The sequence below is a fragment of the Lycium barbarum genome, chromosome 10, assembly GCF_019175385.1.
Source record: "Lycium barbarum isolate Lr01 chromosome 10, ASM1917538v2, whole genome shotgun sequence".
Taxonomy (NCBI): domain Eukaryota; kingdom Viridiplantae; phylum Streptophyta; class Magnoliopsida; order Solanales; family Solanaceae; genus Lycium; species Lycium barbarum.
The window spans coordinates 109758221-109784740 of NC_083346.1; the positions used below are offsets into that span (position 1 = coordinate 109758221).

The 26520-nt window shown below is 35.6% G+C and overlaps 1 long non-coding RNA gene across 1 annotated transcript; it reads left to right on the top strand.

Annotated features, from left to right (window-relative positions):
• Window positions 1–5352: 5352 nt before the first annotated feature.
• Window positions 5353–26520, top strand: LOC132615053 (uncharacterized). The gene is made up of 3 exons (XR_009572537.1): window positions 5353–5529; window positions 6181–6274; window positions 26281–26520. It is a non-coding gene; the product is annotated as an uncharacterized LOC132615053 (long non-coding RNA).

Sequence of the window (26520 nt, forward strand, 5' to 3'; positions counted from 1 at the left end):
TTGTTTTCAAATTTAAAACTAATCGAATGTTAGAGTTATGCTCATTAAACCTATCTCTATGCTGACTCATCCAATTAAGCTTCTTGTCTAGATTGAATTATACAAATCTTGCTACATATGAAAAGATTAAAAAGAAAGCGTCTTTTGCTTTTGTGAGGGTTCTTGCTCATAAATAATGGTGACGATAATGACTAAAGTTAATCCTCATCTTCACAAGAGTAGACATTCTCACCGTTTTAACCATAGATAGTTAGCTTCCCTAATTGTTCGGAAAGAGTGAAGACGTTAATTAGTAGTTTTTTTTTCTCTTATTTTAATAACATAAAAGATCTTGAATACAAAAAGTACCACAAGTTAGAAAGAATGACTTTCGAAATTCTCAAAATAAGAATGAGAAATAAACTAAAAAACAATTAAAAAGTGACAGAAAAGATAAATGTGTGTAAAATAAAGAAAAGAAACAATCATTAACAATATATTGCATGATATTTTACGAAGTGTGGTTCTTTGTAAATCGAATAAGTTATAAATTTTGAGATAAGATTATAATTTTGCATAAGTTTATGTGCAAATATATTGCAGCATTTCTACTTTCATGCATAAAAAGAGGGGGAGGAAAATTAGAGCAACATTTCTACATTTTTTTTCTTTTTGCCTAAAGAGTGGATTATCATTAAGCAACAATAACATCAAAACAAAAAGTGCAAAAGCCATTTGAGTTTTAAAGCTAGCTCCCCTCTAATTCATCATACCCAACAAACCCAAAAAATAAACAAAAAAGGAGCAAGTATCATGGGGGAAAAGAAAGAAATCATATATAAATATATCTAAGATATTACACATCTTCCCCACCATTAACAACGTCCTTCGGCCATCATCCTCCTCTTCCCCATTACTTCCGCCTTCCTCGTGAGCTTCATACTTTGACTCATCAAATCCCTCATCTTCCTCAGTACTACTATAATCGGTTGTTCTTGTACTACTATCATATCACTATATTCAAAAAGAGTGATATTCTTAACTAATGTGATCATTTCTTTTTGCAACAAAGTTTACAATGTCTCTATTTATAAGACTACAATATGGAATACCAAATGGTGTCATGAACATGGCTATAAATTATTTAGGGGTTATGATAATAAAAAGTTGTGAGAGTAAAGACCATTAAATTTTTACATTAAAAAATATGAATGAATAGAGGAGTAGTAATTGACATGTAAACAAACTATTAGTTTTCCTCTAATATAAACAATTTAACTGTTGCAAGTTGCAACCATTCAACTAATGAAAAGTATGCTTACGACGGTTAAATTGACATTATGATGGTATATCAATTAGTTCCCTATTTTTTTAATGCACACGTTCCTCTTCCTCCCCCCATTGAAAGCCATTACTTCCGGTTATCACACACTGCATCGTTATTGATTTTGCAAAAGGTGTAATTAAGAGAATTAAGAGGTGTAATTAATAGAATTAAGAGAGTGATTTTTTTGCTTTTTAATTAATTTTAAAATGAGGAAAAATTTAAAAAAAGGAGAAAAAAGATAAATAACATTCTAGGCCTTAGAGAGGTGTCACATAACCTTATCTATGCCTAGCTTTATATAATATATAGATTTGCTGCTAGTCTCTTCGTTTTCGTCAGATTGTTTTGTCCTTTTTACTTTATATTTTTTGTAATTTCACATGTTGCTTTTGAATTGGGATACTCCCATCCATGAAACTTCTTACCAATTGTCCAATTGTTGTCTTACTTGGGGAAGTTTGGTGCGGGATTCAAAGAAGTGTTTTTTAGAATTTTGGATTCTAAGGTTTAATTATTAGGTGGCATGACTTTTTTTCAAGGATTAGTGCTAATTGAGCGGAGATAAATTAGCTAATCATCAAAACAAACCCTGAAGTTTTAAAAAATATACTTTCATCCAATGATTTAAAAATAAATAAAAATAAAATTATAACTATTTGAAGCTTTCATATCAGCCTCCAAGATTTAAAAAATACACTTTTGATCTAAAGTAAGAAATAAAAATAAACCAAAATAAAAATCTAAAAATATTAGTATCTTTTACCTTATAAAAAAAATTATATTCCCCTCTCAATTCATTCCCACATTTTTTCCAGCTACATCTGAAATATACTTCGTTGACAGCTATTGCTGGAACTCTGAGCTTCAAGCTTGAAAAAATGAGTTTTCGAAAGAATGATTCATTTCAGGTGGGTATTGTTGAATTTTGTTGAGATCTTTTGATAAGTTTAAATCTCAAATTTTAAAGAGTTTCAAGAAAATTTAAGGTGATTTTGAATTAAATTTCATATTTGAGCTTGAGGATAGCCATTGTTGAAGCTTGATCTTCAAACTTGAAAAATTAATTTTATGAAGGAGTGACTAATTTTAAGTGGGTATTATTGGGTTTTGTTGGGGATCTTTTGAGGAGTTTCAATCTCAAATTTAAGCAATTTTGGAAAAGATTAAAGGTGATTTTACATAAAATTTCAAATTTGAGTTTAAGGTAAAGGATGAACATTTCAGATTTGAGGTTGAAGATGAACACTTCAGATTTATAACCAAACTATAGACGAGATAATGTTTATGCATAGACTATTGAACTATTATTAGCAAAAGACATTCATTAAAAGCAAAATAAAAGGGTAAAGTTTATGCCTAGACCAACAACAAAAATACATTCACTACTAATCATGCCTTCATGAATGTTCTTGTACCACTTAGTCTGTCTCATGTCTTTACCACAAAGAGGTCATTACCAATCAAATCCTAGCAATACCTTTTGGCCTTCTCAAGAAGTGGAGACTGATAGTAGTTGAAACTAGTTAATGAGATGCTTTGAGATAGGAGAATGGGGTCCTCAAAAAAATTATGTTACCACACTTGCGTACTCTGCTAATAAGCCAGTTACATGTTATTGGAATCTACAACCTAACACTTGTTTTTGGAACCAGAAATGATATTTTAATAAGAAGTGAACTAAGTTTAGATTAGAAAACTTATATTCATAACTAAACAATACGTTATTACCATGAAATTAGTGAAACAACAGTATAATAATCTAAAATAATGATTATTAATGAGTAACGTTAAAGAAAAAGTTGTGATGATCATAGTTATGTCTAACAACTTGGAAATTATGACATAACTATATGTGAACATCACATATTTTTCTTAGTCATGTTGCAAATGGATATTATACTACATATGAACTATATTGAAATTGATGACATAATTACACGTAATCAATGTGAACTGTTCTTGTCTTTATTGCAATAGGTGACATAATTACGCGACCAACTTGTAATGTTTAGATTAATAGCGAAGGACTTGTATTATTTCATTGATATTATTATTTATATCAATAATGATGTTATAATTTTGTTAATATTCATTTAAATGCCAACAACGATAAGTTTCAAGAATTAATTCATCAATTTTCAAGATAATTTCATCCAAATCGTAGGTTGCTTACAAAAATCATAGTAACTTCTAATAACCGTAGTCGATTCTTAGTGGCTAAAATGTGCCCCTTTCACTTAGTAGAAACTATATGATGCTAATAAACCTATTTTAGACCTGAAAAGATTCTGCAAGAGTATTTCTAGAGTGTTTTCTTCTTTCTTTTGGACAAACAACTGTTGTAATTGATTCGGAATCATGTCAAATCTTAAAAAATGCTTGAGAAACTTATCAACGCCTAGTTAAGCAGATGCTCAAGGAACAAATAGGGAAAACAATGGAAGTTTATATTGATGATATGCTAGTTAAGTCCCTGAAAACAGAGGACCATTTAAAGAATTTGCAAGAAACCTTCGACATACTTCGCAAATACAACATGAAGTTGAATTCAGAAAAGTGTGCCTTCAGAGTAGGCTTGGGCAAGTTCTTGGGCTTCGTGGTGTCAAATCGAGGAATAGAGATCAACTTGGACAAAATTAAGGCCATCAAAGATATTGAGGTGGTCGATAATGTGAAAGCAGTGCAAATGTTAACCGGGAGGATTGCAGCCTTGAGCAGGTTTATCTCTCGGTCTTCCGATAAAAGTCATCGGTTCTTTTCACTGCTGAAAAAGAAGAATGACTTCGCTTGGACATTAGAGTGTCAACAAGCTGTGGAAGAGTTGAAGGAATACTTATCGAGTCCACCTTTGTTGCATACACCGAAGGCGGACGAACAATTGTTTTTGTACCTGGCAGTATCCGAGGCCGCAGTAAGTTTTGTACCTGGGGCAGTATCCGAGGTCGCAGTAAGTTTTGTACCTGGCGTTTTAACAAATATTATCTTAAGAATATTAAGGTTTAACTAAGGATGTTCAAACCTAAACTAAGGATGTTCAATCCTAAATTAACAAATATTTCATAAATAAAAATATAAAGATTAACAATTCATTATCATACAATTAACAATTAGCTAGCACATAGTTAACGAATAAACAATTAATTAATGAAACTATTAACAAATATTAATAACTAATTAACAAGTAAACAATTAGCTAATCCGACAATTATGAAATACTAAATAAATAATCAATAAATAAACAATTAGTCATCAAACAATTAAGAATTAATTAATAAAAAATTAACAAATAAACAATTACCTAACAAATAATTAACAATTAATTAATAAAAAAATTAAAAAATGAAAAAATGGCAATGGACTGCCCATTTGCGCACAAAAAAAGTGTGCAATATGTTTTCGTAAACCGCAACTATTACACAACAATCATGCTTAGCATAGTAATATATCTAACAATGTAATACAAAATTCGTCGTGAAATACCTAGATTGAAGGTGGTTTTTAGTTTTTGAAATCGAGTTCTATGCTGCATTATTCCGAAATCAAAGCTTTGAAACTTATTCCTTACCTTGAATATACCAAGAATATTGACTTTCGGGTTAAAAAAATAACACGAAAAGGATGTTTTTTGATTGTGGGATCATGTTTTTTTGGTTGAAATGGCGTTTTTTTTTTTTAAGGTTGGGGCAATCATCGGGTGGGGAAGACAAGGGTCCATGTTTTTATACTCCTATTGGGCACTAATTTAGCGCGCAAAAGGCATTTTGGTAACTTTTTTTTAATGGGGTATTTTGGTACCTTTTAATACTTTTTGGGCTATTTAAGTTGTGGACTCATTTTATTGGACTAAAAATTTTAATGGGGATTGGCTATGCGCATTTTTATTTATTCACTTTCTAAAAATAGATTATAGACGCGTTGAATTAGGATGTTGTTGAATTGTTGGTCCCTCTAGTTCGGGTAGATTGTTAGTTTGACCCTCCAATTTTGACTTTCTTTATAAAAAGGGGAAAAAGTTTAGGACTATTGCTAAAATGCATGGCGCTAGTTTGAACCTCCAGTTTTTTTCTTACTTAAAAAGTAGAGGTTAGGCAAATTGACTTAGATGGATACAAGCTGCAATTCTCTTGACAGTTTTAGCAGTTCCAACATCAAACTGGCACAGGTTGCGTTTGCTTATCCAAGAAACCGGAATCCTACGTGCCACCGGCCGATCTCCTTTCGAGGTACGTATATATTCTGCACAGTAATAATAAAGTGCCATCAATCAGTTGATCGTTTTATTTTTAATTTTGAGTGTCAGATTCGGTAAAATCTAAATTTAAGATTCATGGGTGCGTATCCGGTTATGGATACGGGTGCGGAGATTCAGCTAAGAAAATTCAAAATTATATAAAAAATAGAGCTATAAAGATATTACAAATTTTGAGAGAGATTCTTGTGAAAAACTTTCATGTATATGAAATAACAGTACTTTTTGGTTTATCTGAAACATGAAGCAACATATATGAAATAAAAGTACTATAATATTGAATGTATGTCATTTTAAATCTGTTTTATTTTTAATTTTGAGAAATCAAAATCTCAAATTTTTCCACCAAATTTGTCGACGGACTCCGGTCAAAGTATCCGTATATGATTGATCGCATTCAGAACGTTTGCCGTTTTGACACCCGCACCCGTCCATATCCTGGACGGGGACGGCCCTCAAAATGGCGAGTCCATGTAACTTAGGTATCATCAAGTATTAACGTTAAAGATTGAATTCATAAAACTTAAATCATGAATTCGCATCTAATCAGGAGATCGAAACTTTACTTTAAAACCCAACCTCTTGCCAGTTTATTTTCTGATTGTTGATTCTTCTGGGTGAACAGGAAACTGCAGCAGTTGATTTGATGTTGGACAATGACATGGAGCTTCAAGAACTAATTGCCAGACCTTTTGTGAACCATTCTGACCAGCTAGTAGGTGAGAACAAGAAGTTGACCTGAAATTTTCTTGAAATTAAACACATTTGTTACTAATACGTACTTACATGGAGTTTGCGTGGTGGTAAATGGGCGATCGGATTTAATTTGGGCAGGTTAAAAATAAATTATAGAGGAAATAGGTCATGATTTAATCCGTCCATAATTTTACGGTCCAAAATTAAAACAAATACTACTTACTAAGTGGGCGTTTGGCTATAAAAGTTATTCACTTTTTCCGGAATTTTTTTCACTTTTTTTACTTTTAGCGTTTGACCATAAAAATTATTCACTTTTTTCTGGAGTTGTATTCCGGAATACCAAAAATAAGAAAAACTTGTTTTTCAAAAAAATTTCACTTTTTTACACTATATTTCACAAAAAATTACAATTTTAAAAACTATGGCCAAACACAACTCTAACTCCAAAATTTCAAAAAAAAAAAGTGAAATATTTTTTGATATTTATGACCAAACGGCACCTTAAATAAATTAGGTTAAAATAGATCGACCTAGCTTACATAATCTGAAAACCTCATCCTATTTTACTTACCAATCACTAATATTTTATCAAGAAATCTACATATAACTACTTAATAAGTAACCCAATGGTATAGATACTTCAGGGTTTAAGTAATTAATATGTAAGAAATTTTGTATATTATCAGGTCACTCTAAATTCTACCTACAAATAAATCTTTTTAAAATGTGAACTTGTATTTTAAAAAAAAAGATAAGTTACTTGTTACTTGTTAGAACCTTGATGGTGCATGTAAATTAAACTCGATATTAATGAAACATAGAGTGCAAGTTCTCATACTGACGCTATATAAAATGTCTAAACATCACTTATTAAGTATTCCATGCATATAACACAGCAGATGTAATGTTTCTTTGGACACTGGAAAAAAAAAAGCTAAGTATTCATTGAATTTACAGAAGTGTACAAATGCATTTATGTTTTAAAAAATTAGTATACTTGCTCGCGCTTCGCGCGATTAAGAAAAATACGTCAAAATAGGTCTATCTAATAATGTCTTAATTCTTAATCAAAGGAAACTAAATCTTTAACATGCATCGAAATTCTTTGATAGAATTATAGAAAGAATGTTTCTCAAAGCTCCAAACCAAATATGATCATTTGACTTAATATACGCGAACCTGATTAAGAAAAGAGGAAATAAAAAATAATGAAAAAGAGAAAAAGATAGTAATATAAAAATACGGGGATGTAAAGATGTGGTGATGCACGCTTTTTCCTTCTCGCTCTCAAGGCTCTCTTAGTACTATGTTACTTAATCGTTGACACTTATTTCATAATAAAATTAACATTATTTTATATTCCCCGAAAATAAAAATTATAATAAAACTAATAGATAAAGAACATACACAAAAAAATAAATAGAAAAATAATGAAAAATATAACGTCACACCTATGTTTATATTTTCTCTACTATAATTATTTATCTTATTCAATTTTTCCTCAACTTGTTGCCTTTCTTACAATAAAATTTTCTGTGTAACACGCACGTACTTCAGTTATAGATATTTTTGGCTTTATATCAAATCCTTATTTTTCTCAATCCTTGTGTACCTCAATTACATGTAAAATTGCTCTCTATTTAATAATTTGAGCGTGATCGTAATCAACATTCAATTTGACTTTTATCCTCGTGGGTTATTGTTAAAGATTTCAGTCATGAACGTGCTTAAAAGCAATACACAGACAACTACGGAAATGAGGTTTGCTCATATTTTGAAAAGAGAGGAGGAAAAAAAAAAAAGCAAATTCTGAAAGTGCAAGAGGGGGGGGGGGGGGGGGGGAGTGAATTGTTAAAAATTTTCGATCTGTTAGTCGACTAAGTTAAATCAGTAGTCGACTACCTACTCAGTGGATACTAAAGTAAGGTGCAGAAAATAAATGACACACATATTTTATACTGGTTCAGATTCAATGTGAATCCTAGTCCAGTCCCCTTGGGTTGCAAGGGTGTTCTCTGCAGCTCTTTTATAAGGTTTGGTACAATGAAGGTTTTGAATGAAGTTCCTACGTCTACACTCAAAATACTCTTATTTTTTTTTATACAAAGCCTCACAAACTATAACTCTCCTTTCTCTCTTATTACACTATGAATCGCTCAGACTAACAATGTTTATTTAAAAGTAAAGCAGAGCAATGGAGGTAATGAGACTGTTGCATAAATCTTATGTTTGTGAAGCAACCCTTTTTATAGTGTTTTAGGCTCTTCACGCAGAGAGAGCAACCCAAGAGATTTGATCCTTGGAAATGGAATTAAAAATCCTATTTCCAAGAATAAGACTTAGCTTTTGTTGCTTTCCTTGTGCGTTGAGGCTGCATCAGAATTATTACACTTCATGAGATATGCCTTTTAATGTTGGAGATGACTTTTCCTTCTTTGAAACGATTTGATGTTGTTGGAATATTGCGTCTTTATTGTCCAGATATCTTTTCCTTTCTTGAAATATTTTGTACTGCTGAAGAGTACTGCTATTTGCACCGTTAGGGCTGGGAAGCCATTTCTCGAGTGAGCCCAGCTCGTTGGGGCTGTTCTGTGGGCTTCCATTTTGTTGGGGCTGTTTTTTGGGCTCACATATATTCCTTGTGTGATTTAATTACTATACTTACACAAGTAAAATTGTCATCATAAAAACTTGACACTAACAATCTCCCCCTTTTTAAGGATGACAATTTTAGATAATATGTAGTCAACTTCCCTATAACGGATGCTCCCCCTAAATGGGTGGAGGATCCCTCTGACTAGTCGACTAGTCCTTGTAGGCTTCCCCTGAGCAGTTGACTGTCCTTCTCCCCCTTTGGCATCACTCAAAAAAACAAAAGCAAAGAAACAGCAAACAACCAACACAACAAAACAGGCTAAACCAAAGAACAAATAGCAAATAGCAACTAGCAGCACAACCAAACATAAGTCCCACAAAAACATTGTTTAAACAGTTCAAAAAAAAACAACCAACTAAGAACTATTCTTAGCGGCGGAAGACTGGACGACGAATAAAGTAGGCTAATGTATTCACAATAGCATCCTTCATTTCAGTCAACGGAGTATTAAGACGTTCAGGCATGGCGGCAACACTGGCTTGAAGCTTGGCGGACAGTTTGACCGCTTCCTTAATAACAACATCCAATTTCAGCCGCAGCTTAGAAACATCAGCACCTGTTTCCTTATTCGCATCATGAATCTTATCTACTTGAAACAATGTGGATGCCATTAACTCTTTGATGGACTCAATTTTTTCATCCATAGAAGAAAGTTTGGCGAGAAATTCTTCATAGCATTCAGTGGAGACAACAGAAGGATCTGTTTTTTTCCCTTTGGTGGAGGGACCAGGTTGAGATGCCTCATAGACGTCCTTTAACAACCAGGAATCATTTCTCAAAACATATCCCATGCTACCAAATGTCCTAGAGTTGTAGCATTGCTTAACTAGAGTGATGGGATAGTCGACTAAGTCAATTTTGTGGACTTCTAGTATGCGGGAGATAAGCATACCATATGGAAGACTAGAAGGATTTGAAGCACACTCAATCATGTAATTGATAATGATGGAGGACAAATTTATTTATTTTCTTGTAAGAAGGCAAAATGCAAAAATAGCATCACGTTGGGAGATAGTAGAGTAGGACCCAACACGAGGAACAATGGTAGTTGCAACCATATGAGCAAGCACACGAGCCTCAAATGAGATATTGGACGGACCAATTTGAGTAGGAACGGAGGTGGAATTTGAAAGGGTTTTCTTAACATCGTCAAAAGACACTTCAAGAGATCCAAGCCAAAAGTTTTTGGGTAGTTCGGAAAAAACAGAGCAGGTGCAACCAAAAATAGAGTCAAGGACACTGCAATTTAGCACAATGTGAGTGCCATGAACCAATGTTTCGAGTTCATTAGCTTTAGAAGACCGAAGATTGGCATAGAACATACGCACAGGAATTTCATACACACGAAGAGAGGTTTTAAAAAAAAATTCCCATCCTTGATAGACAAATAATTGTTTAACCTTACAACTTAAAGAGAGCATAAGGTCAAGATCGACAATGGTTTTGTCCTTAAGAGACGAGAACAGTACTTGATGATGATCATCCCGAAATTTTTTTCGAAGATCAAGAGGTTTATCACATATTGTTTTGAGTTTCTTGGAGGAGGTAGAGCATGCAGCCTCAGAAAGGGTTTGATTTCCAAGATTACAAATGGGAACAGAGTCGGAGTCGTCAGAGGAAGGAGGGTCACCGGAGATGACGGAGTCATGAGGAGTAAAGGAGAGAGTCTTACCCATTTCCTGGAGCCTTGAGCTTTGACGTGTGGAGAGAGTAGGGGTTTTCACGTTTTTCACCATTGAAGAGATGAGAAGACGGACGGAAGGGTTGGAAGGGAAAGGTGGAAAGGGTTTATAGGGATACGGGTAAAACAAAAGGTTTTATGGGAAACGTAAAAAGTAAATATGGGAAGATGGGATTGTCATAAATTTGATGGGAATACAATTTATGGAAAAGATTTGAGTAGCCGAAAATCTTGGCACGGATTGTTAAAAATTTAGACAGATTTATCAATAATTCCCAAAGATCTTCTTAGCATACAGAAATGTTCCTCAAGAAGGGGTTTAGTAAAAATATCAGCAAGCTGGTTTTCAGTGTTAACAAAAACTATTTCAAAATCTCCTTGAGCAACATGATTTCTGATAAAATGATGCTTAATATCTATATGCTTGGCCCTAGAATGATGCACAGGATTTTTGGACAGACAGATAACACTCGAATTATCATAGAAATTTTTTACAGGTTTAACAAACAAGTCATAATCACTTAGTTGATAAGACATCCAAATTAGCTGTGTGCAACATTGACCAACAGTAATATATTCAGCCTCAGTGGTAGATAGAGAGACTGATCCCTGTTTTTTGCTATTCCAGGAAATAAGAGATTTTTCTAGAAGCTGGCAAGTACCATGATAACGTCCAAATCCACCCTATTAATTAGAATGGGCACGGTCGTATGCAAATATAATTTACCCAACTATGAGTCGGGGTCGAATCCCACAGAGAACAATATGTAGGTGATTTAAGCAGATTAGGAATTATCACTAACAATAGCTATGCCCGAACGCATCAATGGTGGTTTTTTTTAAGGTTTTGATAAAATACGGAAATATAAATTCTAATCTAGAAAGCAAGTAAATTGATCAATGGCAACAAGAATGGAAGGAGGGAAACTACTTCTCAAGTAACGATCCAATCTATTTCACGAATTGTAAATAATAGCAAGTTTATGTTATTTAGCCTTGGATAATGACTCTAAATTAACTTCTTCCGAAGATTAACTAGACTACCCAATTGAAGATCCCTCAAGCAATTAGGAGCATTAAGAACACCCGAATATGGCTACAAGTGGTATTGCCTATTCCTAGGTCAACTTCCATTAGATGAGGGTTAACGCCCCAAATTCATGTTAATTATCCTATCCCAACTCCGTTTTTCCTCTTCCGAGTTTCAAACAAAGTAAATGGGCGAGTTCAAAGGTTAGTTAATCCCTTGAAAACATTCATGAACAAGAATAATTAAAATAGCAAAAACTTACTTGATTAAGAACAATGCAAATGAATAAATAAGCACAACAAGAGTATCAATCTTAATTGTCACCAAGAGATTTCCATCAACAAGGATTAAAGAGAAGAGAGAACATTTTTGTAGGAACCCTAGCCTCCAACTTGTGGGAGCTGCCAAAGATGATAACGTTTTTGCCCTAATTTTCTATTTATATGAACTGGAATGGAAGAAATCGTCAAAATCCGAGTTCTGGTCGAAATTTCCGAAAATCCTTCAACGCGATCGCGTCATGTGTCTGCGCGATCGCGTGGATGACGTTAGCTCCCCTGCTCCCTTAATCGCGATCGCGTGTCATTACAGAGCGAACGCGTGGAGTGCAATTCCCGCGTGGGTACTCTGCGCGATCGCGTAGAGTATTTTTCCACGGTATTTTCCAGAACTTCCAGTTATTTCCAGTTTTGCAACTTTTTTGCTTGTTTTCCACACTTAGGCTCTAGGGACCTCGTATTACCTGAAACATGACAAAAACTACGTAAAATGACATAGACTTGCTTAAAAACAAGTAAAACTTATAGTTAAAAAGCATCGATTGTGGCGTAAAATCACGCCACATCAACACCCCCAACTTAAAGTATTTGCTTGTCCTCAAGCAAGCCATACAAAACCATGACTCAATCTAACACCTAGATATTATAGAATAACAATGTCTACATTGGTTTTGACTCTGAACTACCGGCATGCATGTTTTCCTTTAAACGACCACCCCAACTTCCTACTTTAAAGCAATATGCACAACTCAAGAACACTACGACTAACAATGAAGCTTCAATGAATGACATTACATTATCGAACATATTATGGTGCACACAAACGCTACTTTAGGCGGTCACTTTATTTTGTTCAATTCTCATCCTTATGCCCTCACATAGACCAAAGAATGTCCCAACACACATATATACGACAAGAATGGGACGAAGACGAAAGAGAAGAGAAAAACACTCACACTCACAAAGAAATTCATATCTACACATGCAAATACCATAGGCTTGCCCTTATTTTCTATGTTCTCATCCTAGGCTCGTTCGGTTGTGATCACATTAGGACTTTTTTCGGCTTGTAATGTAGGTTTAGGGATGGGTCGGATACTTTTTGGATATTAGTGACTCACCCTCCTTGAACACTACAACATCTTGTCACCTTAATTCGCCTCTTTTCTTTTCACCCCTTTATTTTCTTTCAGTTTTCAACCTCGATGTGGTTTTACTTCTAACCAACTTACAAATCTTTTTTTTTTTCAACAATTTGGTGATTTTTTTTTTTTTTTTTTTATATATATATATATATATATATATATATACGCAACTACCACATCGAATCTCCACTAGCAACTCCACCACCCCCAACTTATGTTTTTAACATGTACTCCACATTTAGTTCACCCCCAACTTAGGCATTTTGCCTCATCTAACTAGTAGCATCAAGGAGGGAACGGGTGCGAAGATGGATTAATTTCACAAAGGGTAAGGTTTCATAATTGGCTAGCCAAGAAAAAGGTTAAAAAGGCTCAAAAGGGAAACTAAGGGTATTTAACACTTTTGGTAAGGCTTATTTAGGCAAAGTGACTATTTCAACAAAGAAAGCCTAAGATCATCTCACAACCAAACTAACTTTCGGATTTCATACAAGACCAACCAGGGAAGTTCTAGATTATACATGCATAAACAGAATCAAACTAACAACTCACACACACATAGGCATAAGGACAATAATTTTTACACTTGTGACCTCCTAAGTAGTAATTCATCACACACAACACCCCAACAATCATAATGTCATATAAAGAATCAATCATGTCAGACAATAACTGTTCTAAGTATGCATTTTTCAAAATTTCGAGGGGTCTAAAAATTTCAACAAAACACAATACATGCCATTAGTTACCAAGTAGTACCAAATAAAACAAAATTACTCTATTCAACCTAAGTAACATCCTAAACATGCCAGTTTCAACAAAATAAAACCCCCCTCAGGAAAAGAACTCTGGCAAAAAAAAGCCGAGGAGGTTCCTACCCCTAACTAAAAAAACTTGCAGTGTCCTCACTGCAGTACATCAACACAGAAAAACTTTTTTTTTTTTTTCATACCTCCTAGCACTGCGTGCTAATGGTCATCTCTGCTCACCCTCTGAACTGGAGCTGCTGGGCTCTGGCAGGACAAAATCGTCCTCATTTTCCTCCTCTTCATGTTGTGCTCCGCATACACTCCTCAGAATGCTCATCATTTTGTTCAGAAATTTGCTTTGCTTCTTGGCGTGCTCTCTTGCCTTTTTCTGCCTCCTCTCTATCTTTCCCTGCTTTTCTTTGATATGCTTCATGTCCTCCACCACACCTGCTAATGTCGGAACAATAGGAACAGAGGGAGCTGTAGATGTGCCTTCTCCATGTGGGCCCGAAGGGAGACTAGCCACTAGCTGCTGAATCCGATTGTCCACCCCATGGACCTGGGTGGAGATATATTGGAAAGGCCTGGCGGCTTCTTGCAGTGGTGGCAAAATTGGTATAGCCATGGGGGGAGCAGATGCTCCACCAGTCGCCTCTGATGCAGTAGAGGTGAACTGCCCAAATGATGATGTTGCTATATCAATCTTCCTTTTCTTCTGTACATTACCAGGCCCTCTCTTTTTCAACGGATAAATCGGTCCAGCAGGCCCTTTTTCTCTGTCGCCTGGTCTTGTGGGCACTCCATCAGTGGAGCACAAGTAAGTGATCAATGATGGGAAGAATAAGCTCTTGGTCCGTTCAAGCACCACCTCCCGAATTTCCTGCATAATGAGCCTCCCCACGTCAACAGGCAATCCTTCCATCACAACACAAATTACTTTAGCCCTCTCAAGCGGCACCTCTGAATCATGTTTTGAAGGCAGCACCCTGGATGTGACAATATCAAGCCAAGTTTTGGCTTCAGCGGTGAACTCTGCAGAGTCAATCCTTTTCTGCATTGTGTTTAGCCACTTTGGTTGTTCCCCACCGTGAAGGTGGGTCACAAACCATTGTTGCCGCAGGTTTTCGTACATCTGTGCCATCTCGCTGTTGTCACCATCCTGGAGATTATAATAGGCATTGATTCTTGAGGCATTGCACAGGACATCCACACCTCTGACTTTGACAATTGCCCTATGTGTAATGTCTGCCTCTGCAGCATTTGCGTAGAATTCCCGCACCAGGGTATGATTTTCCCTGATTGGTTCATCTGTAAAGCGTATCCAACCGCTTGTTACCAACTTTCCATAGAACTCGGGCATCTTTTCTTCCAAACTTTCTGTTACAAAGCCCCTCTCTTCAATGAAGCTCTTTCCCAGCTGTCTATCATATAGCTTCGAACATTTTGCTGACTGGAAGGTGGTGGTGTCATAATATTCAATCAAGGGTACTTGGGCAGCACTGGATGATGAAGCCATTTTTTTGAGTTTAAGTACCTACAAAACAAACACAATGCATATGAATACCTAAAATGATGTATAATGAGGTAACTAGGCCAGAGAAATTGGTTGTCAAAGTTTTGGGCAGCTCTGTACTAGCTTTCTGTTTGTGAACTGTCGGATTTCCTTCAGCGCGATCGCGTGACAACCAGGCGCGATCGCGCCAATTTTAGACATTCCTTCAGCGCGATCGCGCAAGGAACTGGCGCGACCGCGCAAATTTGAGCACTTTATTAACCGCGATCGCGTCTAGTATATGCGCGTTCGCGCAATTTGAGCCATTTATTCAGCGCGATCGCGTCTTATATAGGCGCGATCGCGCTGACTCGTTTCAGATTTCTCAAAACATTTTCACAAACAGGTGGTGTGCATGATTTTTGGGGCTTCGATTCAACGATTTTAAGCTTGTATTTTGCCCCATTGTTTTCATATATCAGCACCCAACTCTCAACTCACATCACTCAATCAACAAACAACACTTTATATAACAACCAATTCAACAATTTCATCATATTTTCATGCTTAGACAAGTAAAAAAATATAATTTTTTTTTTCACAATTTCTAACATCGAAAGATGATAAAAACAACCGTAGGAACAAGACAATGAAAGAATCACATACCTTGTGGTTGCAAGTTGAAGAATTCTTCTTAAAAATTGAAGTTGAATGTGAGAGAAAATTGAGAGAATTTTTGACAAAAAGTGAAGGAAATGAGGGGTGGAAATGGGGGGTTAAGCCGTTTTGCCCTTTTTAATTCTGTTTTGATAACTGGACACGCGCTTCGGCGCGTTCGCGTGTCCTTACCGCGCGATCGCGTAGCGTTAAATTTTTTTTTTTTTTTTACGCGATCACGAAGAGTAAAATTTGCCCCTATTTTTCCAGATTCAGAAAATAAGCACAGAAACCAGTCTAACATATTACAGAAACCAGCAACTACTGATTTGTGGCTGTTCTGAAAACCCAACCTGCTCAAAACAATTCCAAAAAATTTGAAATTTTGTAGATTAGTCACAAATCATAAGCTAAACAGTTCTAAAAAATCAAATTTCAAAAATGATTAAAAAAAAATTAAAAACGATGGGTTGCCTCCCACCAAGCGCTTAAGTTAACGTCGCGGCACGACGGTTACCAACTTTACCGCTTTTCTCGCCATTTGGAGCTTTTGAATTGGGCACCTAACTTGGAATCAAGTTTGTGACCACGAGCAGTGGGGGTGGTAAATATCTGATCACCCCAAGTAAATTATTGTTCATTCTACACTTCTTGGCTTTCAAGTGAGGAATGTCATTTTGCCTTGTTGAATTTTCATATTGCAGAATATAAGGCTCTTGAACTTTTTGAACTATGACATCCTCTTTTTCCCCCGGATTGGGGTCAACACCAACCATATTGTTCAGAACAATGGTTGACTCCCATTCATTTTTTTCTTTGGCATTCCCAATAAACTCATCTTCATGATTTACCCTTTTATCTTGAGCATTGGGTAGTTCATAATGATTTGCCCGTGGAGGATTTTCTTCTTCTTTCATCAAACCAAGTTGGAGACTAGTTTCCAAGTACTCTTCAAAAGCTTTTTGGTTTTCATTACCCTCACCTAGTAGACACTCCATCATGAATTTGAACTCACCAATTTGGCCATGCTCACAATAAAAGTCATTACTAAACAAGTTTTCATGGAAAGATGCCATTTTTTTATTTTTATTTTTATATAAAATAAAACACAGAAAACAACTACACAAATATTTACGGGTTCGGATCAAAGCAAGTTAGATTATTACCTAGATTAGCCAAAATACACCAATTCTTCCCCGGCAACGGCGCCATTTTTGATAACGTCCAAATCCACCCTATTAATTAGAATGGGCACGGTCGTATGCAAATATAATTTACCCAACTATGAGTCGGGGTCGAATCCCACAGAGAACAATATGTAGGTGATTTAAGCAGATTAGGAATTATCACTAACAATAGCTATGCCCGAACGCATCAATCGCGGCACGACGGTTACCAACTTTACCGCTTTTCTCGCCATTTGGAGCTTTTGAATTGGGCACCTAACTTGGAATCAAGTTTGTGACCACGAGCAGTGGGGGGTGGTAAATATCTGATCACGCCAAGTAAAATATTGTTCATTCTACACTTCTTGGCTTTCAAGTGAGGAATGTCATTTTGCCTTGTTGAATTTTCAAATTGCAGAATATAAGGCTCTTGAACTTTTTGAACTATGACATTCACTTTTTCCCTCGGATTGGGGTCAACACCAACCATATTGTTCAGAACAATGGTTGACTCCCATTCATTTTTTTCTTTGGCATTCCCAATAAACTCATCTTCATGATTTACCCTTTTATCTTGAGCATTGGGTAGTTCATAATGATTTGCCCGTGGAGGATTTTCTTCTTCTTTCATCAAACCAAGTTGGAGACTAGTTTCCAAGTACTCTTCAAAAGCTTTTTGGTTTTCATTACCCTCACCTAGTAGACACTCCATCATGAATTTGAACTCACCAATTTGACCATGCTCACAATAAAAGTCATTACTAAACAAGTTTTCATGGAAAGATGCCATTTTTTTATTTTTATTTTTATATAAAATAAAACACAGAAAACAACTACACAAATATTTACGGGTTCGGATCAAAGCAAGTTAGCTTATTTCCTAGATTAGCCAAAATACACCAATTCTTCCCCGGCAACGGCGCCATTTTTGATAACGTCCAAATCCACCCTATTAATTAGAATGGGCACGGTCGTATGCAAATATAATTTACCCAACTATGAGTCGGGGTCGAATCCCACAGAGAACAATATGTAGGTGATTTAAGCAGATTAGGAATTATCACTAACAATAGCTATGCCCGAACACATCAATGGTGGTTTTTTTTAAGGTTTTGATAAAATACGGAAATATAAATTCTAATCTAGAAAGCAAGTAAATTGATCAATGGCAACAAGAATGGAAGGAGGGAAACTACTTCTCAAGTAACGATCCAATCTATTTCACGAATTGTAAATAATAGCAAGTTTATGTTATTTAGCCTCGGATAATGACTCTAAATTAACTTCTTCCGAAGATTAACTAGACTACCCAATTGAAGATCCCTCAAGCAATTAGGAGCATTAAGAACACCCGAATATGGCTACAAGTTGTATTGCCTATTCCTAGGTCAACTTCCATTAGATGAGGGTTAACGCCCCAAATTCATGTTAATTATCCTATCCCAACTCCGTTTTTCCTCTTCCGAGTTTCAAACAAAGTAAATGGGCGAGTTCAAAGGTTAGTTAATCCCTTGAAAACATTCATGAACAAGAATAATTAAAATAGCAAAAACTTACTTGATTAAGAACAATGAAAATGAATAAATAAGCACAACAAGAGCATCAATCTTAATTGTCACCAAGAGATTTCCATCAACAAGGATTAAAAAGAAGTGAGAACATTTTTGTAGGAACCCTAGCCTCCAACTTGTGGGAGCTGCCAAAGATGATAATGTTTTTGCCCTAATTTTCTATTTATATGAACTGGAATGGAAGAAATCGTCAAAATCCGAGTTCTGGTCGAAATTTCCGAAAATCCTTCAACGTGATCGCGCCATGTGCCTGCGCGATCGCGTGGATGACGTTAGCTCCCCTGCTCCCTTAATCGCGATCGCGTGTCGAGCCTGCGCGGTCGCGTGTCATTAACAACGCGCGTGGGCGCGGTCGCGTTACATTACAGAGCGAACGCGTGGAGTGCAATTCCCGCGTGGGTACTCTGCGCGATCGCGTAGTGTATTTTTCCACGGTATTTTCCAGAACTTCCAGTTATTTCCAGTTTTGCAACTGTTTTGCTTGTTTTCCACACTTAGGCTCTAGGGACCTCGTATTACCTGAAACATGACAAAAACTATGTAAAATGACATAGACTTGCTTAAAAACAAGTAAAACTTATAGTTAAAAAGCATCGATTGTGGCGTAAAATCACGCCACATCATACCACTGGTACTTTTTCAATCATCTTTATCACCTGCAAAGTCTGCATCTGAAAAACCTTCAAGCGTAAAATCAGTGGTGTTAGGATACCATAAACCATAGTTAGTTGTTCCATGAAGGTATCTAATGATACGTCTAACAACAGTAAGATGAGATTCCTTTGGAGTAGCTTGGAATCTAGCACACCTGCACACACTAAACATAATATCTAGTCGACTAGCAGTTAGATAAAGCAGTGATCCAATCATACCGCGATACTTGGTTTCATCAACAGGTTTTCCTTTTTCATCCTTATCAAGAGAGCAAGTAGGACTCATTGGAGTTCCCATAGCTTTTGAGTCAGACATCCCAAATTTTTGAACGAGTTCTTTAGCATACTTACCTTGACATATAAATATTCCAGTGTCAGTTTGATGGATTTATAGTCCCAAGAAGAATTTTAATTCTCCCATCATACTCATTTCGAACTCGCTTTGCATAAGATCAGAAAATTCCTTGCACATAGAAGGGTTAGAGCTTCCAAAAATAATATCATCAATATATATTTGTATAATGAGATTTCCTAAGGAGTATCGTTTAATGAAAAGAGTTGTATCGATCTTACCTCGAAAAAATCCATGACTTACCACGAAGGAGCTTAAGCGATCATACCATGCCCTAAGTGCTTATTTAAGACCATATAAAGCTTTACTTAATTTAAAGACGTGATAGGGAAATTTTAAGTTTTCAAAACATGGCGGCTATTTGACGTACACTTCTTCTTCAATGAACCCATTTAAGAAAGCGCTTTTGACATCCATTTAAAAAAGTTTGAATTTTTTAAAAGAAGCATATGCAAGAAAAATTCTAATGGATTCCAACCTGACAACAGGAGCAAAAGTTTCATCATAGTCAACACCTTCATGTTGTGAATATCCTTGAGCAATGAGTCGGACTTTGTTTCTAACTACTTCTCCAGCCTCATTTAGCTTGTTTCTGTATACCCATTTTGTGCCAATGATTGAAGCATTCTCAGGTTTGGGAACTAGATTCCACACTTTTTTCTTTTCAAATTTATCAAGTTCCTCTTTCATAGCCTTGACCCAGTATTCATCTTTTAAGGCATCACCAACTTTCTTTGGTTCGTATTGAGAAATAAGAGCAAGATTTACATTATTTTTACTAGATGCTCTAGTTTTCCTCCATTCATGGATGTCTCCAATAACAAATTTCTTTGGACAATCAGGTTCACTTCTCCATTCGTTTGGAACTGTTCCAATAGTAACATCAGTCGACTGAGGTGCATCAGAAGTCGACTCACAGGGTGCCTTTTCTTCAGTGGGTTTTGTAACCACTGCAGTAAGTGTTTGACTGTCTTCTTCATCTGCAATTTTCCTTTTCTCGGTCAGGTGATTAGTATCATCAAATACAACATGAATAGACTCTTCAATAGATAAAGTACGTTTGTTATAAATTCTATAAGATCTACTAGTAGGAGAATAACAAAGAAATATACCTTCATCACTCTGAGGATCAAACTTACCAAGATTTTCTTTCCCATTATTGTGAACAAAACACTTACATCCAAAAGGATGAAAGTAGCTAATATTTGGTTTCTTACCCATCCATAGCTCATACGGAGTTTTCTTAAGAATTGGTCTAATTAGACATCTGTTCAAAATATCACAAGCTGTACTTACCGCTTCTGCCCAAAAGTGATGTGGTATGCTTATTTCTATGATCATTGTTCTTGCCATATCTTGAAGGGTTCTGTTCTTTCGTTCAACTACACCATTTTGTTGCGGAGATCGAGGTGAGGAGAAATTGTGTGTGTATCCTTGATCATTACAGAATTCTTCAAAAGCTTTATTTTCAAATTCTCCTCCATGATCACTTCTAATGGAAGTGATATAATATCCTTTCTCACGCTGAATTTTCTCACAAAAAAAACTTTAAAATTCTTTAAGGTATCATCTTTATGAGCAAGAAATATTACCCAAGTAAAACGAGAGAAGTCATCTATTATAACAAATGCGTACCTTTTTCCTCCAATGCTAGTGGTTCTAGTAGGACCGACTAGATCCATATGAAGTAATTGCAGGGGCTTTGATGTAGACACAATATCTTTCGAACTAAAGGAGTTTCTAGTTTGTTTACCTTTTTGACACGAATCGCATAAGTGATATTTTGTGTAGTTGAGTTTTGACAATCCTATTACAAGATCATATCTTGCTAGTTTTTCAATTAATCGCATACTAGCATGCCCAAGCTTCTTGTGCCACATCCACGGATCTTCTCCCATTGATGTCAGGCATATATGACCTTTAGGATTTTTGACAGTCCAGAGTGTACACATTTTTATTTCTGCTTCCAGGAAGAATCTTTGTCCCAGAGGAGTCTTCTATGACACAACCTGATTTACTAAATCTTATCTCAAGATCTGAATGTAGCTGACTTACACTTAACGAGTTATACTTAAGTCCTTTTACCAACCAAACATTTGAAATGCCACAGGTAATATCAAAAGCAATAGTACCAATACCAATTATCGTTCCAGTTAAATTGTCTCGAAAAGTTACCAATCCTCCATCAAAGTCAGCGACTGATTTGAATAAACTTTTGTCGCCTGTCATATGTCTTGAACACGCACTATCTAGATACCATTTTTCCTTTTTTTTTTTCTTGTGGTGTTCCTGCAAGACAAAATTTTTATTCTTGTTTAGGTACCCAAGAGTTCTTGGGTCTTTGATAGTTAGTTTCAAAACATTTAATTTTCTTGGGATTCCATATCCAACCAGGTGCAGTTGAAAATCGAAATCTACAGTTATAATAGTTATGGCCGAGTTTTTCACAGCAAAAACATGTTTGAAAAGGTTTTCTTTCCACTATATAGGAATCGGTTGAACTATGCATTCCAGATTTCCTTTCAGTCCTTTTAAGAGCTCTAGTTGACTTATCAGTGTTTAAAGAACCAGTTTTCTTTCCTTCAAAATTGCTAGTTATTTGCACAACCTTTTTCGCAGTGAACTTACATGTATAAGTTGATTGGTTTGACTTAACATGATTATGGTTGGAAGGTGTCAATAAAATATCTAATATAGATTGTAAATTGTAAACTTCATTTTGAATTGAATTTTTTTCTTTTTCGCAAATTTCTAATCTTGATTCCCATTCCTTTTTCTCTCTCTTCAGTTTTCCATATTCATCAAAGACATTATATAGGTCTATAAGAGTTTGATCTAATAATTCTTGAGTTTCTTCACATTTAGCACAGGAATGAGAACTTACCTTACTGCCTCCTTCGAGAGCCATGAAACACATATTTTCACCTTCTTCAGATTCTTCATCTGAGATCTCATCTTCACTCGAACTGCTGAAGGCTCTTTGTTTTTGATAACCTCTGGTTGGTTTCTTTCTTATCTCAGGACATTCAGATGCAATATGGCCATATTTTCCACATTCATAACATTTTTCGTCATTCTTTTGCTGTCCAATGGGGGTCTTGCCTGTTCTAAAGTTTGAGCTTCCTTTTCTGTTATTTCTTGATCTTCTCATGGCTCTATCACATGCCTCGAAATCATAGCTACTTCTTCTTCTTTAAAATCATCCTCAGATTCTTCAACTTGAGCCTTGAAAGCGACTACTTTCTTCTTTTCATCCTTCTGGTATCTTTGTATATGATTCTTTTCAAAAGCTATTAGATTTCCTCTTAATTCATCATAGGTGAACTTATCCAGATTTCCGTCTTCAAGAACAATGGCTTTGGTTTCCCAAGTCTTTGGCAGACTTCTAACAAGCTTTCTAACTTGTTGTGAGTTGGTATAGGTTACTCCAAGCGATTTGAGTTCTCCAATAATCTTGCTGAATCTTGTGAACATTGATTCGATGTTCTCATCGTCTTTCATCATAAATGCTTCATAATCGTGTCTTAAAGCATCAATTTTTGTTTCTCTTACTTTTGATGTTCCTTCATAAGTGACCTCAAGTTTATCCTACATTTCTTTGGCAATATCACAATTTGAAATTTTTGCATATTCTTCTCCGCTCACTGCACAGCAAAGCAAGGCTATTGCCCTTGCATTTATTTGCAGTGTCTTTTGTTGTTCTTTAGTAATGTCGTGTGACTCTAGATCAATTGTTGAAGTTTCTGCATCTTCTTTGTTTCAGTGTCCGCTCTGGGAATGGGTTTAGGTCCTTTTTTAATTACGACCCAGGCTTGATAATCAGTTGATTGCACGAATATTTTAAACCTTTCCTTCCAGTGGCAATAGTGTTCACCATTAAAGTATGAAGGTCTTGTTGTGGAGTGACCATCTTGCAATATTGCTCCAGGAATTTGATATCCAACCATTTGATCTTTTCTCACGTGTGGTTAAGCACTGAAAGTGAGACCTTGCTCTGATACCAATTGAAAGTGCAAGAGGGGGGGGGGGGGGGGGGGTGAATTGTTAAAAATTTTCGATCTGTTAGTCGACTACCTACTCAGTGGATACTAAAGTAAGGTGCAGAAAATAAATGACACACGTATTTTATACTGGTTCAGATTCAATGTGAATCCTAGTCCAATCCCCTTGGGTTGCAAGGATATTCTCTGCAGCTCTTTTATAAAGTTTGGTACAATGAAAGTTTTGAATGAAGTTCCTACGTCTACACTCTTATTCTTTTTTATACAAAGCCTCAAAAACTATAACTCTCCTTTCTCTCTTATTACACTATAAATCACTCAGACTAACCATGTTTATTAAAAAGTAAAGCAGAGCAATAGAGGTAATGAGACTGTTGCATAAATCTTGTGTTTGTGAAGTAGCCCTTTTTATAATGTTTTAGGCTCTTCATGCAGAGAGATCAACCCAAAAGATTTGATCCTTGGAAATAGAATTAAAGATCCTATTTACAAGAATAAGATTGAGCTTTTACTGCTTTCCTTGTGCGTCAAGGCAGCATCAGAATTATTACACTTCATGAGATATGCCTTTTAATGGTGGAGATGGCTTTCCTTCTTTGAAACGATTTGATGTTGCTGGAATATTGCGTCTTTATTGTCCAGATATCTTTTCCTTTCTTGAAATATTTTGTACTGCTGAAGAGTACTGCTGTTTGCACCGTTGGGGCTAGGAAGCCATTTCTCGATGAACCCAGCTCGTTGGGGCTGTTATGTGGGCTTCCATTTTGTTGGAGCTGTTTTGTGGGCTCACATATATTCCTTGTGTGATTTAATTACTATACCTACACAAGTAAAATTATCATCATAAAAACTTGACACTAACAAATTCTGCTCATAATCTCCAATTAACACTGAGGATGGTAGTGTTATTAGACAAATTTATTAGAGGGTAAGAACAAACAGATTCGTACAAAGAATCTAATTATTTTTAATATCAATAACTTTTACCATAAAAATATATATTGTCAAAAGAATAAATCTAAATTACATATTCTACCCCAACCAAAAAGCTCATAAATCTCCAACCAAACAAATTACTGCATTTTTCTGTAAAGCTCTTGAGACGAATTTTAACGACAACACAACATTAATCCAGATTACCTTGAGAATGTCGGCTTGGGCCATCACTAATTTGGCAGAAAAACAATGACCAGTTATGAGTCTACCGTCTACGTGCAAGTACAGAAGAAAGAAAATTGAAATAGTAGAATGATTGAGGTTAGGGGTTGTGAATTTATAGGGATAAAAGGATCGTTGGTGACAAAGCTTTGATTGGTGTTTACCACATATAAGATAACGGCTTCCGAATGTGAAAGCTTAAGCGTTCATGCCTATAATTGATGTTTACTATGTAATGTGTAGTAATTACAAGATAACCGTCAGATGATGGAGGCAGGCATGATTAGTACTAGTTGAAAGCTGATGATGTTTGCGATTCTCCAATATAATGCAACATAACTACAAGCAATCAATTCCTGCACAGACTTTTAAATATGGAAAGTGAAAAATAAATGAATTATATATACTTTTTGTCATTTTATAATTTGAGAAAAATTTCAAAAAAAGGAGAAAAAAGATAAATAGTATTCTAGGCTATAAAGAGGTGTCATATTACCTTATTTATGTTTAGCTTTATATAGATATATAGATCGCAAAAGGAGGGCTAAAACTACCCTTAATGGAGGAGTTTCCCGTTCAGCTGAATTGACTAATTTGCCCTTAATACTTTGTCTTAATTCCTTGTATTGCTGCCAAAAGAAGTGCACTTGTGGTGGTCCCATTTGGCAGTCATTTCCTGACCTCGCTTCGCATCTGTTTGCTATTCTCTTTAACGCGTGGGTCCCAGATATAGTATTTCCATTCACCACTGACGTCGTAGAAGGTGCACAACGTCACCAATTTTATGATTTCACGTTAGAACTTTTTTTATTCTTCTTTGAAAAATTACAATTATTTTAACTGAATCAAATTTCAATTCCACTGCAATTAATTGCTATAATGCAATATGTGCTCTTGCAAATGTGAGAGAAAAGATATAATGACACTTGAAAGCCTTTCGTTCCCTATACGTTTTTTTACTGGAAAAGCATGGCTCCCTTTAAACATCAAGCAATGACAAGGCCATCACACTAAAAAATATTAATGTGTTCCCAAAAAGTATAAAATATGTTGTAGTAATAACAAAAATTGATGAGAAAATAATTATTTTTTTAAAATTTATTCCTTCATTATTCATTTATGACAACAAAAATTAGAGAAGAAAAAATCATGTTCGCTATAGAGGTTGGGCCGGTGCTTTCACGGGCAAATCCTTTCTAGTTTCTATTTTTACTATAATAGAAGCATGAGTTTTCTAATAAGGATCGTCGTCCTCATAGGGGCTCAATGGGAATTTCAATGTTTTATGCTTACACGTGAATGTTGTAAATTTGCTTTTGGTTGTTTCCTCAATTCATCTTGTGAAGAGTACTCTGGGTGGACATTTATTGTTGGTTTGTTGTGTAATCTTTTAATGATCTCTTGTGGTGGGTCTCATGTCCATTTCTACTTTTGCAGGCTATTATTGCCCTCGCCTTTTTGTCTTATTATTTGTAAATAAGACCATCTTTAATGCCTGACAATTTCATTGTAAGAGATGACATGCAAAAGAGCCACAGTATATATGACATTTGGGAACTTCTCCTTTTGAGGCCGCCTTTAAAATTGCTCGACTGTAGAAGTAATATAGCGAGCTTAAATTTCTATTCCTAAAGCATTTTTTATTACAATTGTTAGAATCACATTTAAAAGCTTAAA